Below are 17,558 nucleotides of genomic sequence, written 5' to 3' on the forward strand. Positions count from 1 at the left end.
TAGACACCAGCCATGTATTTTTACCAAGGGGAGAAATGTCGTTTAACCCAGTGAGAGGTCCTTTAAGATAGCGTCAGTATTCACTAGGATTCATAGGGGTCATAGGATCCCAGCTACCTGCCATTGCAAGAAGAGAATGTTAGTCCACATTTCTTTATTTTGACTTTGAGCAACATCTCCAGTTAATTATCAGAACTTATATGATTTTCAGTAATTACATTGTCTATCAAGAGACCTGATGTTTTACTGCATTCTTATTGGAAAATGTGGGGCAATGCTTATTTATTCTTGCACGAGTCATTTAAGTTGACAGGGAAACAGTCTGATCTGGTGTAATAAGCTGCAAGTCAATAGTTAGGAGACCTACAGGTCTTAGACCTTATGAACTCTAAGGTTTTATGCAAATTTCTTATGGTTCACTTCTTTAATTATATAGTGTGTGGTGTAGTGGAAAGAGCAGATGCTGGCGAGTCCAAAGAGCGTGAGTTTGAATTTGGCTTTGCTAGTTAGAACCACTTTCTATATGTGTGAGCTTAACTATCCTAACCTGCCTGAGGCTCACTTGCCTGGCTTGTATGATCTTAGTACGGAGTTGCTATGTAAGCGATAACTAACATTAGAGTGCTTACTTGTTGTAAGGCTCTGTAAACAGTTTATGTACTGTTATGTTTAATCCTCTTGACAACCTTATGAGATAGGTACTATTTGGTGGAAGCTAGGGAGGGAGGATAAATGATTGTCCAAAGACGCAGAACAATAAGAAGAGGAACCTGAATTTGAACTGAGATATTCTGACTCTAGAGCCCGTTCTCACTCGTTGAGCTGTTTTGTAAGAACACTTTCTGAAAAGAATACAGCACCGTGTATGATTATCTGATGTTAGGTGTTAGAAAGCTACATTAAGATTATAAAGATTTTTTTCCACCAGAGTTAGAGGGTCATAAAGTTAGTCATTTACTTTGAGGACTAGAAGTTTTCCAAGTGGAGAAAATAGTAAAAGCTACTTAAAACCAAATGCTATAAATGTTTTACATAGAAAACAATAGGTAGACTATGGTCCCCTTAGTTTCCAAGAAACTTTTTCAGTCTTAATTCCTGTTTATGTGCTTAATGAATTACTGCCATGTGATCTTGTAGGCATTGCTCGATGGTTATCTCAGAAAGGCCAGCCCTGATCACCCTACTTCAAAATGCATATCCTCTTCTATTCTTTGTCCGAGCCTTGTTTTTCTTGATTGCGCTATGTCACTGCCTAACATTGTAATGCATGCTTATTTATTTATATGATTGATATTTGTCTCACCTATAAGAACATAAGCACTATGAGGTGGGAACTTTGTCTTGTTCACCACTGTGAACTATATTTCTGGCGCTTAGGTAATGCTCAGTTTGATGAATGAGTGAATTGCCTGATGGTTGAAAGTGATTGGGACTCATTGAACTTTCTGCCTTACTTGTCATTTGTGCCATCCTCTTCCATTAGGTTGGCTAGTTGATTTACGTGGAATGCTGTGTAAAGTGAGACTTTTAAGAATAAGGGTTTCAGGCTTACTCTTGGGGGTGGAATGGAAAATAAAATTTAATACACGCGTTTCAGCAGAAATACTTCTGTGCTTAGTACCAGTTCATCTTGTTGATTAGTAATGTAAGTGTTCTGAGTGAAATGTGTACATAAATAATTTAGTGAGTGCATGTGTTTAGATCTAGTTATCTTTGAAATAAATTTGAACAAACTAAGCTATACATTGAAAGTTCCCCAGCGTTCTGATGCTGTGTTGTTGAACATTTAAGATGTTTCCTTCAATCTTTAGTGTCCACACACAGGTTGAATTCATTTGTGTGCTTCTGGCCTGTACTTTCTTAGTTTATTGGGAAGACATGTTCATTTGAAATGTGCTCCATAGTTATTTTACATAATTTTTATAACCTGGGTGTCTGAGATTGGCTGAACGTCAGGATTTCTGTGAAGTGAATTTCTCAAGCTTGTCGTATCATTGGGTCCTCTCATTTCTGGGGACAGTTTTGGGTACTGTGATGTCTGATCCTCGTGGTTGGTGCACTGATTGCAGATGAATAGGAATAATTTCTTAAATGGCTTCCAGTTTGACCTAGATATTAGCTGTAATTTTAAGTTTAAGTTGGATCTTTTGTAAAAGTGGCTTATTTCTTTTGCTCTTTGTTTTTCTTTTTGGGGAGGGTGTGTCCAAAAAATTGCATGTAGTTTTAACTTGAAAGAAGTATTTCTGAGCTTGAAATTTTTAGAGCATTTTTCAAATAAAATAAACATTTAAGATTAGCCTTCGAATTATGTGTAAAGTATAACACCTGCAATTACTTTGTCTCTTGGGGATGGGGGAGAAAAGAAATACTTTATAAATAGAAATTAGTTGTAAAATGAGTAAGGATGAATTCTGGTCTACTCTTCTAGCATTATTTGCCTGGCATAAATAAATGAGTAATTACATTCCACATCCTTTCAGTTTTATGTAACCTTCATTTAAGCAAAAAGTCCCAGCAGCATTTAAAGTAACATACTATGTTTGGTGTAAAGAGAAGTTTTAGTTACTACTCTTAGTTACTCTGATTCCTTAAGGTGGCTTTGTGCTAAATCAAGAAACCCTGGATACAGTCTGTAAAAATTTTAGAAGTTTCTTATTTTAAAGTATTTACTTTTATTTTCTTTTTGAGAAAATTATTGCAGAGTCTAACTTTCTAGAGATACTCAACACTGTCATGATTGTATACATTTTAGAAGCAGGGGAATATCTGCCTATTTACTTGTCTGTTTTTAATTTACATTTACCTCTTCCTACCTAGTTGTCATCTTTTTTATTCTGTTGTAAAAGGTTGAAAACAGATATTGAATCATCAGGTGTACAAGAGAACATAGAGTGTACAGTTTAAAGATTAAATATAAAATGAATATCTGTGTACCAAATACTTGTATACCTTTAACTTGGCGTTATTTAGCAATTTTTTTCTTTTAAAATTAGGTACATATAAAATATAAAATATGTGTAAGATAAAGAGTAAAGACACAATGAACAGCTCTGTACTTAGTATTCAGTTCAAGAACATTATCCTTAATTTTAATTTCTTTATGTGCTCCTCCTCCCAGAAGCAATCACAATCTGTTACATTGGTGGTTGTTTTTTTTTTTAGTTTTGGCTCATCTATTCGTATCCATAAACTGTTTTCTGTTTTGTTTGTTTTTGAACTCTATAAGTGGCATCCTTCTTTATGAGTTTATTTGCAGCTTCTTTTTCCTCCTCAACTTTATGGTCCTCATGCTCTTCCACCATGTTGTGTATATAGCTCTAATTCAGTCACTTTCACTCTTGCATGGAATTTCGTTGTATGAGTATTTTCCAATTTGTTTATTACCTGTTGATGGGCATTTGGGTTGTTTCCAGTTTTCTTTTGCTATTATAAATGGTGCTGCCATGAGCACCTTGCATAATTCTGTTGGTGCCCTTGCATACATACGTGTCTCTAGGATAGTGTTTTTTAAAACTTTTTCATTACCGCTTACAGTAAGAAATAAATTTTACATTATGAGACTCAGTACCTTGTCACATATACACATATGTAACAAAAAAGTTTCTTGAAAAAAGAAACCTGTGTGATGCCAGTCCATTTTTTAAAAATAAGAATGCTAATCAAGACCCACTGATTTTTGTTACCCACTATTCAGTTGAGATTTGCAGTTTGAATAAATTGTTTTGGACCTTATATCTAGTTAGGAGTGAAATTGCTGGGTTGCAGGAGAGGTATGTTTTTAGCTTTACTAGGGAGCGCCAAATTGTTTTCCAATGTAATTGTACCAGGTTATTCCCCTTACTAGCGTATACGTGTGATAGCTTCACATTCTTGCCTATACTTGATATTGGCAAATAATAAAGTCAGACAGCCTATTGGGTATGAATTGATAATCTTGTAGGTTTTGCATTTCTGCTTACAGAGAGAAAAAAATCTTTTCAAATGTTTGCTGGCCATTTTTTCTCTCTTTCTGGAATAGATGTTCATTTCTCTGTTGGATTGTTTTTCTTTTTGATTGATAGGAGTTCTTTATATATTCTGAATACTAGTTCTTTGCTGATTATGTATTACAAATGTCTTCTTTCACTTTGTGGCTTGTCTTCTCACTTTCTTATAGTGTCTTTGTTAATAAAAGTTAAAAATTTTAATTCAGTTGAATTTATCACTATTTTCATATTGTGATTTATACTTTGTGTCTTGTTTAAGAAACCCTTCCCTATCTCAAGGTTAATAAAGATATTCTTGCATGTTGTCTTAAAAAGTTTTATGTTGCCTTTCACTGTTCTTTCTCTGGAATTGATTTTCATTTTTTCCCTTTTATGCTGCTATTTTCTTTTCGCCATAATTCCATTGCTTGGCATATCAGGTTTTTTTTTTAAGTACTGAAATGTGTGAATTTAGTAGATGCTTTGAAATAATTCTTTGAGTTATTAGTTTTATGTACTGTCCACAATTTGCTTTTGGAGTCATAAGAACATAACTATGTAAGAATATTAAAATATGGATAGAGGTATTCAGTAAACTTTGAAGTCTCCTCTCTCTCCCAGCCCCCATATGACATTATAAGAGATCTGTAAACTTTTTCAAGTGATGCCTAAGTTTGCGTGTGGTTTTCTTAAGTTGTTGTGGACGTTTGTTGTGAAGCAGTCTGGTTAATTATTCTTAAAGCAGCGGCTGGTTATGCTTGGTGTTTTGTAGTTTCACCACAGTGCACTGTAAGCACCGGCGACCTTCTGTACATCTCGTTAATGCTCAGAGTATACATATGACCTGAGGAATCAGATCTGTCTTCAGTTTGGAAAATTCTCAGCTCTTTTAAATATTGCTTCTGTTATTTTCACTTTTCTTCACTTTTGCTAGACCTACTTGAAGTCTGTTTGTTTCTCCTGTGTGTATCTTAATTGCTCTTTGAATTTTTTTCTGTTTTTCTGTGCCTCCAGTAGGTGAATTCAGTGCTAGGTAGCAGTTTACCAGTTTCCTTCTACTTTGTCCATTCTAGAGTTTATTCTGTCTATTGAGTGTGTTTGTTGGTATCTACGATTTTCATTTCTTACATTTGGAATTGCTTTTTCATATACGCCTATGTTTCACTTCTGTCTGTTTTTGTTTTGTAACCTTTTTGCTACTCTATAAAAAGACTCCCTCGTCTCTCTGATATCTTCAACATGTTTAAATTTAAAAATCTTTGTCAGATTAGTTTCATAAAACTAATATCATCTGGTGTGAATTCATGTTTCTGTTGATTTTTTTTCTTATCAAATTTTTTCCTTTGTTTTGGACTATTGATTTGTTAAGCTTATTTTCGGTGAAAATTTTTTTTTTAACCTTTTTTCCCTCAGTGATCACTGCCTCCCTGAATTATTTATTTGTTTTTTAACTGTTTCTACCTGGCCCATTGTGCCTCTAGTTACAAACTAGGTCTGTTCTGGAACAGAAAAAAAACCAAAGTGGGGAGAAGTGTTTATAATATGCAATCATGTACTAAGAGTGAGGTGAGAATGTGTATGTATGTATATTGCTCATATTAAAAGTAGAAGAGTATGGAATGAAATCTAAAAAATGATAGTTACCTCTGGGGAGAGAAGCATAGTGTGGAAGAACACAGGGGTGCAATCCATGCTTTGAGTTTTCCTTTTCTTTAGAGTTGACTTTGGACCCATGTAAACACGTAATTATTAAACAAAAATTTAAAAAGTCCCTAAAAATCATAAGTAAAATGAAACAAATGAATCTTACGTGTATTTCACCTGGTGCACACTGATTATGCCAAGTGACTTTAAAACATGATAACTTGACTGTGTATCACCATTGGAATACACCCTGGGAAGAGAGTGGAGGAAGGATGACAGAAAACGAAACAAATCTTGAAATACTGTAATCATAATTTCAGTGATAATGTGTATGTTGTTATTCCAGTACTGTGTAATATGTGTATTGTGGACTGAATTGAGTTGAGCGATTATGTTGTTATTGTTGAAAACTGAGATTTTTTTTTTTTTACATTTTATTTTTTTTCCCCTCCCCAAATCCCCCCAGTACATAGTTGCATATTCTTCATTGTGGGTCCTCCTAGTTGTGGCATGTGGGACACTGCCTCAGCGTGGTTTGACGAGCAGTGCCATGTCCGCGCCCAGGATTCGAACCAATGAAACACTGGGCCACCTGCAGCGGAGCGCGCGAACTTAACCACTCGGCCACGGGGCCAGCCCCTGAAAACTTAGATTTTTGGCATTGTTGAAAGCAGATGTAGTTTTAAGGTTAGTGAAATTAAGTAAAAGCCCCACCGTACTAAATTTGAGTAGAAGCATCTGTGTGCACTCATGCAGAAATTTAGCTTATTAAACATAATCTAATTCTGGTTCTGTTGACTAAAAAGGCCTAGAAACAATGACCAACCCAGTCCCGAAAGCAATCCTGGTGCCCACATTGTGGTCTTTAAGCACCTTTTCACAATAAAAGTCACTAGTGCTCAGAATGGGCATTTTCCAACTCTGAGGCAGGAAATGTATGGGAAAGCTGCATATTAATTACCTATTTCTGTGTAACAGTATTACCACAAGCTTAGGGGCTTAAATCAACATGTGTTTATTATACCACAGTTTCCTTGGGTTAGGAGTCTGGGCACCGCTTAGCTGGGTCCTCTGCTACAGGATCTCACACAGCTGTGTTACGGTGTTGACTGGGCTGGGGGCTCACCTGGGGAAAGATCTGCTTGTAAGTTCACATGGTTGTTGGCAGCATTCAGTTCCTTGAAGGCTCCCCAACGGGAAGCCTCATTTTCTTGCTGGCTGTTGTCTGCAAGGCTGTTCTTAACAACTTGTTGACCCTCTCATTAGCAAAGCCGGTGAGAGAGAGAGTGTTCTAGTAACATGGGTTACAGTTTTATGTAACACAATCATGTACATGTGATTATTTGTATCCTGTCGTCTTTGCCATATTTTATTGATTAGAAGCAAGTCACAGGTCCCGCTCACACTTCATGGGAGCAGACTGCACAAGGCTGAGAACACCAAGAGGCAGGGACTGTGGGGCCACTCTAGAGTCTGTTTACCACAGCCCAGAGCATCTCATCAGAAAGCAGTAGAGCAACCAAAACTGTTGAGGGCAGTGTCAAAACAGCCTAGGAGCCATCTGGAATAAGATCCCGTTGGCCAAAAAGGGGGCAATTGGAAATCAATAACGATAATAACTAATGATTGAAACAAATCAAATATGTTTAATCTATGAGTTTGTAATGATCCTAAAACATTTTTAAAAACCCTGATTAGTTGTTATTAGACCAATTCATCATTTTGACAACTGTTAAAGAAAAATAAGCATTTATCCTATTTTTCTTTCTTTTTCCTGAGATTTGTATCTCTGGGTAATCAAATAGGTCATGAGAGAAGTTTCTTTCTATAGATGTATTCTACCTGATAAAGAGTGATAAACTTAGAATATCACCACCTTGCATCCCCTAAGGAATAATGTTTAGGCAAAGATCACCAATAACTGCTAATATCACAAAGAGAAAGACATACAGATATTAGATACATCCTTTTAGAAGTATGCCATGCTATTTGTGCCTTAGTCTTCCACTCAAGTCATAATCTTGAATCTGACCCAGCTATTAAATTTAACTGCCAATTTATAGGGAATAGAAAAGAGAAAAACTTGTTAAACGCTATGGGAACGCCATCAACAGAATTCATACTGGGAATCTACAGGACCAACTATCTAGTTTTTCCAACCCAAAATTCTAAGAATTGCAAGAAACTGAATAATAAAGAGGGATGATAAAGAAGATGAGAAATAAGTAAGCAACACAGAATAACTGAAACAATATTTACAAAGCACTTGGGGAAATGTGAATACTGGCTTGATATTTGATATTAAGGAATTACTGTTAATTTTAGATTTTCTATGAGACTGGCTATTTTGTCCTCTTTCCTCTCCAATCTCAGAGCAGAAGCTATATCCCTAGGTAATAGGTTTGCACAGCCCGATTATTTTTCATGCATCTTGTTTCTTTTCCTCTCCCTTCCTCTTTCCCACTCTCTCTTCCTCTTTCCCACTCTCTCCTCTCCCCCCCCACCCCGCAAGCTGTGCAAATCCTCTTCCCATCCCCACCCCTTGGTGTCCAGTGGCAAACCTTGTTCCGTTCCATTGCTGTTCCCTGTAGAAGCTGCACTTCTGGCCTTTTGCCTACTATAGAGCCAGTATCAGCCATCCTCCCCTTTCTCGCTACGCTCCATTTTAGGTATGGGTTACTATATTGAATTTTCATTGTTTCTGACTCAGGGAGATGTTTATCTTAGTTTTCAGTTCAGCTGTATCTTTTTGATAATCTTTTATATTTCACCTATCATTTTAAGTGTTCAGAATATAAGCATCCTTATTGGATGTCTTCATCTTCATTTCTACCTATTATAATCTTACTTGTTTTTTTGAAGCTTAGCTCACTGTATCCTGAGTGCTCTAGTTTAGTGATCTGTTCCCTTCCTTTGCTCAAGTCGGCCCTCTTGCGGGGTATTATTCAACTCTATAGAACAAATCTGATTTTAGTATCACACTAATTAGTTATGATTACAATCAATTAAAATCCTTAAGCCTTGAAGTGTGGTTCTTGTTCCTGCTAGCTGATCTCACCCTGTGTTTCTTTGGTCTGTTTTGGAGTACAGGTATCCCTTGCTAGTCCAACTCAGACCGAATAATTTTTTTCTTTTTCGAGATAGGACTGGTATCCCTTGCTATCTGAACTCTTGCTTGTTGTCTCAAACTTACAAACCAAATGTACCTATCTTTTGTTTAATGATTTGAATACATTCTTGAAAACTCTGCTGCTAAGTGAAAAGCCATTGCATGAAAACATATTTCCATTAATTTTAATGGGAAGTTATGCTGTGTTCCACTCAACCAACCAGTTTTCACGTATAGGAACATAGTAATCTAGCAATGGAGAGCTTATTTAAGTTTAAACAATTTGAAAGTAAATAAATACACTTTGAACATAAAATGTGATATAAAATGAAGGCATATTGTACTTGTCAAAGGAGGAAGAGAAAACTTGGTGATGGTTGGTGGGGTGTCATTTAGACAGTCTATTCTTTTTGTACCATTTTCTTCACCAATTTCAACCTTTTGGAGCTCAGGGTTATCTTGCATTCAGTCTGCACTTAAAAGTCAAATTGTTGGGGCTGGCCTGGTGGTGTAGTGGTTAAGTTCACGTGCTCTGCTTCAGTGGCCTGGGGTTCACAGGTTCGGATCTCGGGGGCAGACTTAACATCACTTGTCAAGTCATGTTGTGGCGGCCGCCGGCATACAAAATAGAGGAAGGTTGGCACAGATGTCAGCTCAGGGCTCATCTTCCTCACACACTCACACACGCAAAAGTCAAATTGTGACACAGATAAGCACCTTTAGGGGAATAAAGGCCAAACATAAGTCCTTTAAGCAATGTGAAAATAGAACACAGGCAGAAAGACTGAAGAATTGTAGGACGTGCTAGCTCTGTATCTGTCTTGCTTGGCATATGTACACAAAGCAAAATGTTCGAGGTTCATCCAGATGTATGCAGTACATCAGTGCGTCTCCTGTATTCCATCTGGAAACTATTGTGTTGAAGAAATTGTTGTGTGTCTTTGGCTGAAATTATAATGTTGAAATTTTCATCCTTTATAGAATATTTATTTTGTGTGTGTTTTAGATGAACAATCACCAATACTAAAAAAGGCCATTGTTTGAAAAGTTCTACTTTTCAAGTGCCATTTTGATGAAAACCAGTTAACTGAAGAATTCATTCTGTGAGGTAAGTCAGTAGACTGAGAGCATAGTATCCCTCGTTATCTGAACTAGCTGTTAGGATTCCTGCTTTTCCAGCTAGGGAACCGAAAGAGTTTGGTAGCAAAGGACAAAATAAAAATCTTATTTTATGAAACATTATTTAGTTGGTTTGTCCTTTGGTCTTCTCTTTTGAGATATCCTTGTGTTCAACACATCAATATAAACTGGCAAGCTTGTCTTATCATTATCCAAGTAATTGACTAAAATGTTAGTAAGGTCAGGCAAAGAACGCAGCCTCTGATACATGATTAAGATACTTTCTAAACCATTAATTGGTAACTGGGATATGATCATTTAACCTTTTAAATATTCTCTGATTTCTACTGCTGTTCACTCATGTTCAGTACTTTATCTTGTCTCCAAGGATAGCTTGTCTGCTTTATCAAGTGTTCTCCAAAATCAGACATTCCGTAATATGTCTTACGTTTTGAGTTTTCCTGATTTAGTGAGCCTTTTATAAAAAAAAAAAGAGAGGCATTGGAATGACTTGTTTATAGTGAATAACTTTTGATGCTCCTAAATTTTTCAGTTGGTGACGTTGTCTGGATTTACCCACAGTGAATTCACTAATTTTTGTTTGCCTACTTTCTGCTATTTTTAGTATATGACAGCTTTTACTTCTTTTTAAACTTTTCAGGCGTCTTCTAATAGTGAGGAGAACAGAAGCCTTTTATGCTTCTTGAAATGTAGGATCGTGGCAGCTGTATGCTGTCTGTTGAAGGCAGCATCTGTCTTTGCGTGGCTTTTGAGGTTGTTGTCTAAAGATGCTTTACAGTCTCCAGAGCAGGGTGGCCGTAGGATAGGGGCCTCTACTTGTGGCTGCATTTTATTTTTTTCCAGCTTTATTGAGATATAATTGGACATGTAACATTGTGTAAATTTAAGGTGTACAATGTGATGATTGGATTTAGATGTATGTTGCAAAGTGGTGACCACAGTAAGATTAGCTAACACATCCATCACTTTGCATAGTTACTCTTTTTTGTTTTGTGGTGAGAAGTTTTAAGATTTATTGTATTAACAGCTTTCGAGTATATAATACAGTGTTGTTAAGTGTAGTCACCATGCTGTACATCACATCCCCAGAACTTATTCATCTTATAATTGGAAGGTTGTACCTTTGACCCCCTTCACCAATTCCTCCACCTCCCCTCTGCAACCACGGATCTACTCTGGTATCTATGAGTTTGGTCTTTTTAGATTCCACATATAAATGAGATCATGTGGTATTTGTCTTTGATTTCTTTCACTTGTTGTACTGCCCCAAGGTCCATCCATGTTGTTGCAAATGGCAGGATTGCCTTCATTTTTTTGTGGCTGAATAATATTCCACTGTACATATACATACTGCATTTTCTTTATCCATTTTTCTGTTGACCGACACTTAGATTGTTTCCTTGTTACTTAGATTGTTTCCTTGTCTTGGCCATTGTAAATAATGCTGCAGTGAGCATGGGGGGGGGGGTGTAGATATCTCTTTGAGATAGTGAATTCATTTCCATTGGACGTATACGCAGAAGTGGGATTGCTGGATCACATGGTATTTCTATTTTTAATGTTTTGGGGAACCTCCATACTGTTTTCCACTGTGGCTGCACCAATTTACGTTTCCACCAGTAGTGTACCAGGGTTCTCTTTTCTCCGTATCCTTGTCAACACTTATCTCATCTTTTTGATAATAGCCATTCTGACAGATATAAGGTGATATCTCATTGTGGTTTTGCTTTGCATTTTCCTAATGATAGTGATATTGAGCAGCTTTTCGTATACCTGTTGCCTGTTCTCATGTCTTCTTTGGAACAACGTCCAGCCTGTTTTTTAATCAGATGATTTGTCTTTTTGCTATTGAGTTCCCTATATATTTTGGATATTAACCGCTTATCTGATAATATGGTTTCCAAATATTTTCTCCCATTCCATGGGTTTCCTTTTCATTTTGTTGATTGTTTCTTTTACTTTGCAGAAGCTTTTTAGTTTGCGGTGGACCTACTTGTTTGTTTTTGCTTTTGTTGCTGTGCTTTTGGTGTCATATCCAAAATTCGTTGCCAAGGCCAATGCCAAGGAACTTTTTCCCTATGTTTTCTTCTAGGAGTCGTATGGTTCAGGTCTTACATTTAAGTCTTTAATCCATTTTGAGTTAATTTTTGTGAGTGTTGTAAGATAGGGGTCCAGTTTCATTCCTTTGCATGTGAATATCCAGTTTTCCCAGCACCATTTATTGAAGAGACTGTCCTTTTCCCACTGAGTGTTCTTGACTCCTTTGTCAGTTATTAGTTTGACTGTATATGTGTGGGATTATTTCTGGACTCTTGATTCTGTTCCATTGGTTTATGTGTCTATTTTTATGCCACTACCTTTGATTACTAGAGTTTTGTAGTTTAGTTTGAAATCAGGAAATGTGATGCCTCCAGCTCTGTTCTTCTTTCTCAAGATCGCTTTGGCTATTAGGGGTCTTTTGTGGTTCTATACACATTTTAAGATTGTTTTCTGTATTTCTGTAAGAAAATGCCATTGGAATTTTGATAGGGGTTGCATTGAATCTATAGCTGTATACTTTTGGGTAATATGGACATTTTAACAATATTAATTCTTCTGTTCCATGTACATGTGATATCTTTCCATTTGTTTGTGTCTTCATCAATGTCTTACAGTTTTCAGTGTACAGATCTTTCACTTCCTTGGTTATATTTCTTTCTAAGTATTTTATTGTTTTTGATGGTATTACGAGTGGGTTTTCTTGTGGCTGTATTTTAGATTTCTGATAACTGATTACCTTTGAATGTCTCAAGTCGTATTTCTGTTGTCAGGAAGGGAGTCTTTGCGATCACAGATTTTGAAGGTTCACTGTATACACTGTTTCAGTTATGTTAACTAGATAATTTATAAACCAGCTTTAAGAATGTGGGAATTCAGTTGGTGAGATCCAGAGACTTGATTTTTTTTCTTGGAGATTGCTCTTAGTAAGATAACTTCTCTCCCTGTTTTTTGCTTATGTTGCTTATTGCGAGTGATATCAAAAGAATAGAGTTAGCAGCAGACAAATTTTTTTTTTTGGTTGTTGTGTAGGTTTAAATATTTGTTAAAATACAGAAGTTCTACTTATTTCCAATTCATGGTAATTTCATCTGGACTTTTAAAAATATTTGTTATATGTTCCTTTTGCAGCTTTAAGAAGATTGTAATAGGGCCCGGGCCCTGTGGTCAAGTGATTAGAGTTCTGCATGCTCCACTTCAGCAGCCCAGGTTTGTGGGTTTGGATCCTGGGTGCAGACCTACTCCACTCACCAGCCATGCTGTGGTGGTGTCCCATACACAAAAAAAATTGAGAAAGATTGGCACAGATGTTAGCTCAGGGCTAATCTTCCTCAAGTAAAAAAAGAGGAAGATTGGCAATGGATGTTAGCTCAGGGTGAATCTTCTTCAGCAAAAAAGAAAAAAGAACATTATAATAAAGTCCATATCATGACAAAAAGTCCATATTTTGTGTTTCAGAGTACTGGTGGACACAAATAGGATTGATGTATACTGTATTTATGAAGGTTAATTTTGAAAGAGAATCCAAAGGGAGGAACTCTACCTCTATAAAGTTATTTATGTTTTGAAGTTACTTATGTTATGAAGTAAACCTTTTTTCTCCTTCCTAGATTTATGCTGGTTGCCCTTTAGGCAATTAAAATTTGACAGTGGCATTCGTTGAATGCTGTGTTGGGCTTGCAGAAAGTAGGTGGGAGAGACAGTAGGAGAGTCACTCATTTAGCGTGTTAAACTTTCAGTGGTATAAAGTAAACCTGTATAATAGGTTAATAACAATCTTTAGTGAATGCTTTGTGAAACTATAGTTCTCAAGATTCAATTTCAGAGAAAAGTATAAGATTGTGAATATAAAAGCAAATACTGCTGAATTTCAGTGAACGGGAATATTTCTTAACTTTAAAAGATTCCTTAACTTCACTGTAGGTTAATCAATTTATTAACAGAAGTAGTGTTCCAGAAAAATATGAAAATGAAAATAATATGAATAGTTTCCTTGCCCTATGTTAGTTCCTTCATTTGTATGTACTTGCAGTTTGAATGTGTGTAAGATTTTGCTGTTTTTTCATAGTTTTGCTGTTTGTGTAGACTTCTTATGTATTTACATTTTTGCGTGTCTCTTTGCTTTCTCTTAAATAGCAGAGGTAGGAATTTGATTGTGGAATGATAATAAAATAAAAATTGATGTGTAGGCTATAAAGTGAAGAAACTGAAATGTACTGCAGAATAGACTATGGTCTTGGAAAAAATAAGCAGGCTTTTCCTGGGATTTAATTGGTGTCCTTGATTGTGAGATGCTGGGAAGTTTGCTCCTGGTTTTTATGGCTTTCTCCGTGGAAGCTCTGAACGCTGTGATTGAAGGGCCCGAAAGAGAAAATTCTTGGCTAGCGCTTTTCCCCTGGCTTCCGGAAAAGTCTGTGAGGAACAAGGTCAGAGGTTACCCCTGTTGAAAGAGTCTTGTAGTATTCTCAGTCACATTGCGGCAGGAAGCAGTATTGCCCATGTATGGGAACTGTGTTCAGATTATTAAATTTTAGGTAAAGTGTTTTGTGACAGTTAGTTTTGTTTGTTACACATCATTGACAGACTTTGTTTACAGCTTCTGAAAACTGTTTCCAGTGTTTAGCTGGGTCTGGAATTCTGTGTTCACGGTCATCGTTTCTGTGGAGACTTTATTCCATTAACCTTTGGCTTCTATTTCTGAGTAATATGTAAGTCTAATTTTATTCCTTTATAGGTAATTTTTTTAATGTTGGTGTGTCTGTATAGTCACATAAGTGTGTGGATGCTCACACACAATTTACAGTTTCTTTAATTCTTTCTAATCTCTCAGGTCTTTTATGTGAGTGTTTTTTTCTTTTTTCCGTGTGTGATTTCTTTTATCCTTCTAATAGCTGAATATATATATATATATATATATATATATATATTTTTTTTTTTTTTTTTTTTTTTTCTGGTGAGGAAGATTCTCCCTGAGCCAACATCAGTTACCAATCTTCCTCGTTTTTATTCTTTTTTTCCTTGAGGAAGACCAGCCCTGAGCTAACATCTGCTGCCAATCCTCCTCTTTTTGCTGAGGAAGACTGGCCCTGAGCTAACATCCGTGCCCATCTTCCTCTATTTATATGTGGGACGCCTGCCACAACATGGCTTGTCAAGCAGTGCCGTGTCCGCACCCAGGATCTGAACCGGCGAAGCCTGGGCTGCCGAAGCAGAATGTGTGTACTTAACCACTGTGCCACGGGGCCGGCCTCTTCACTCATATTTCTAAAAATGAATTCCTCAAATTAGTTTTTAAAAGTCATGATTTAATTTATAAGTTAAAAATGAATTTAAATTATAAAAGCAATATGGTGGGAAGATGTAAACATTCTGAAGGATATAAGGTGCAAAGTTATCAGGAAAGGTACTCAGAAATCCCCATCGAGTTAATGGTTTATGCCACGTCTTTCCAGGAGTTTTTAAAGCATATTCGGGCATGACTGTCATGTAAAACAGAATTTTCTCTCTATACTGTTCTCCAGCTTGCTTTTTATGTATGTTTGGTTCATTTACAATATTTTTGGGTGAACGTCTTCCCATATTCTCTGTGAAGCTTGCCTGCAAGCTTATTTAGTTTTTTCCCTAATGCTAGACATATGTTTTTGTAGTTTTTATAAAGTTACATTGCTAACAGTGAACATGCTTGAGTATGTCTTTGTATTTGTGTGGTTATATCTGTAGATTAACAGAAAAGGAATTTTCTCTGGAGTATGCACTATTTCTATACTTTAAGGTTTTTCCAAATTTCTAAGGAGATTTCACTAGTTATGATTCACTAGCTGTAATCAAACTAACACTGTATGAGAATATTACATCATTTCTGGAAATAGGCAAGAATAAATATAACATTTTATCATTTTGGTACTTTCATTGTTGAATGACCTAAGGTGATGCACCTATGAGTTATTTTATTAGCCTGTTATGTTCAACTTTTTTTTTTTTTAGAGGTTGGCCCTGAGCTAACATCTGTTGCCAATCTTCTTCCTTTTTTTTCTTCTTCTCCCCAAAGCCCTCCACTACGTAGTTGTATATTTTGGTTGTGAGTCCTTCTGGTTGTGGCATGTGGGACGCTGCCACAGTATAGCTTGATGAGCGATGCCATCTCCCCGTCTGGGATCTGAACTGGTGAAACCCTGGGCCGCCGAAGTGGAGTGTGCGAACTTAGCTACTCGGCCACAGGGCGGCCCCTATTTTATGTTCAACTTTAACATCCTAGCCAAACTTCCCTAAGGGAGGATGGATTTTGAAGTAGGTTTTCTGTTTGCTAGTAAATTTAGTTGATCCCAGATGTCGGTTGTTAAGACTAGTTTGTGGTAGTGGGATTGGACAAGATTGGAGGGGTTAGAGCAGATGTTGGGCGACAGGGAGAGTTACAGGGAGGTTTTGAATCAAAACTAGGAAGAATGTTCAAATATCTTTATGAAAGGGGCTTGTGGGAAGTGCTCATCCCTGGCTTTCAAGCACAGGCTCGCTTACTGTTCAGCCAGTCCAGTCTATGCGTGGCTAGTTGCTTGGCTAGCTCTTTGCAACTCAGAAATCTTGTGAAAATGCAAAGGTAGGTCAGGATTGTAGATTTTAGAGAGAGAAAGTCTTCTATATATGGTATAGCTGTTTTACAGTTACGTTATTGGTGTGAATTTTGTGTTCTAATGTTAACCTTTGAACAGTTTTGATAATTTATGTTCTTTGGAAATGATTTTATGTATTGATTTGAAATACTGAGTGTTTAAAATGTGTTAAGTTTTTGGTATTAAAGCTTTTAATTTGTCTAATTAAATTGTCGTAAGTTAGATTTCTTTACAGAATGAACTCCCCTCCCGCCCGCTTTTTTTTTTTGGTGAGGAAGATGAGTCCTGAGCTAACATCTATGCCAGTCTTCTGTGTTTTGTATGTGGGGTGCTGCCACAGCATTGCTTGATGAGTAGTCTGTAGGTCTGTGCCCCAGATTTGAAACCCATGAACCCTGGGCTGCTGAAGTGGAGCGCACAAACTTAACCACTACGCCACCAGGCTGGCCCCTACAGAATGAACTTTTAACCAGATTATCTCCTGGGGAGGTGTTTTTAAATGAGCAATGTCTTTTCCTGAGAAAATTGGCTGGTTTGGGCTTGATGAGTAAGCAAAAGTCTGAAAGATATTGGTGTAACTTTCAGCAGCTACCAGCTATGCAGATCCTTTTCAGTTTTTTAGAGAAGCTGTTGACACTGATTTATCTATTCTTGTATTAAAGGGAAAAAAGTAAGTTTGGTTAAAAAAATAAAATAGAAGTTTCCTGTGCTGTGATGTGATACCTAGTGGAGAAAGTAAATTTTATTCTTCATCTCTGGCATTAGTTGGATTTGTTGCAGATTGGGGCAGCAGTACTTTGGAACGGGCGTTGCTGCAGTAACTTAGGGGGCGTGTTAATAAGATGTGAGTCACAGCAATAACTCGGGGCTGCAGTTCAGAAGGAGACACTGCACCACAGCTTTGAGATTTCAGTGTAGTCTGTAAAGTTAATTTAGAGAAGCTCTTGGAAGTGGAGTTCTCATATCAGGCAACTCAATGTTTGATTTACTAGATTATTTTATCTTTAGGTTACTTTGAATCTTTTTTCTCTTATTTTAAAAGATAATTTTATAATT

General features: G+C 36.7%; 1 protein-coding gene across 23 annotated transcripts in view; it reads left to right on the top strand.

Annotated features, from left to right (window-relative positions):
* KTN1 (kinectin 1) overlaps positions 1-17,558 on the top strand; it is a 101,423-nt gene that overhangs the window by 5,597 nt on the left and 78,268 nt on the right. For 8 of the 23 annotated variants that reach the window (XM_023627778.2, XM_070249438.1, XM_023627782.2 and 5 more), the window contains exon 2: positions 9,725-9,826. The exons of 8 other annotated variants lie outside the window; for them this stretch is intronic. The gene's annotated coding sequence lies outside the window, so the exon portion shown is untranslated. Of the gene's footprint in view, positions 1-6,075; positions 6,297-9,724; positions 9,827-13,026; positions 13,105-17,558 lie in introns of those variants that run through there. 7 more of the 23 variants (XM_070249431.1, XM_070249439.1, XM_070249441.1 and 4 more) reach the window with 3 other exon arrangements.

Source organism: Equus caballus, chromosome 24 (genome assembly GCF_041296265.1).
Source record: "Equus caballus isolate H_3958 breed thoroughbred chromosome 24, TB-T2T, whole genome shotgun sequence".
Lineage (NCBI taxonomy): Eukaryota > Metazoa > Chordata > Mammalia > Perissodactyla > Equidae > Equus > Equus caballus.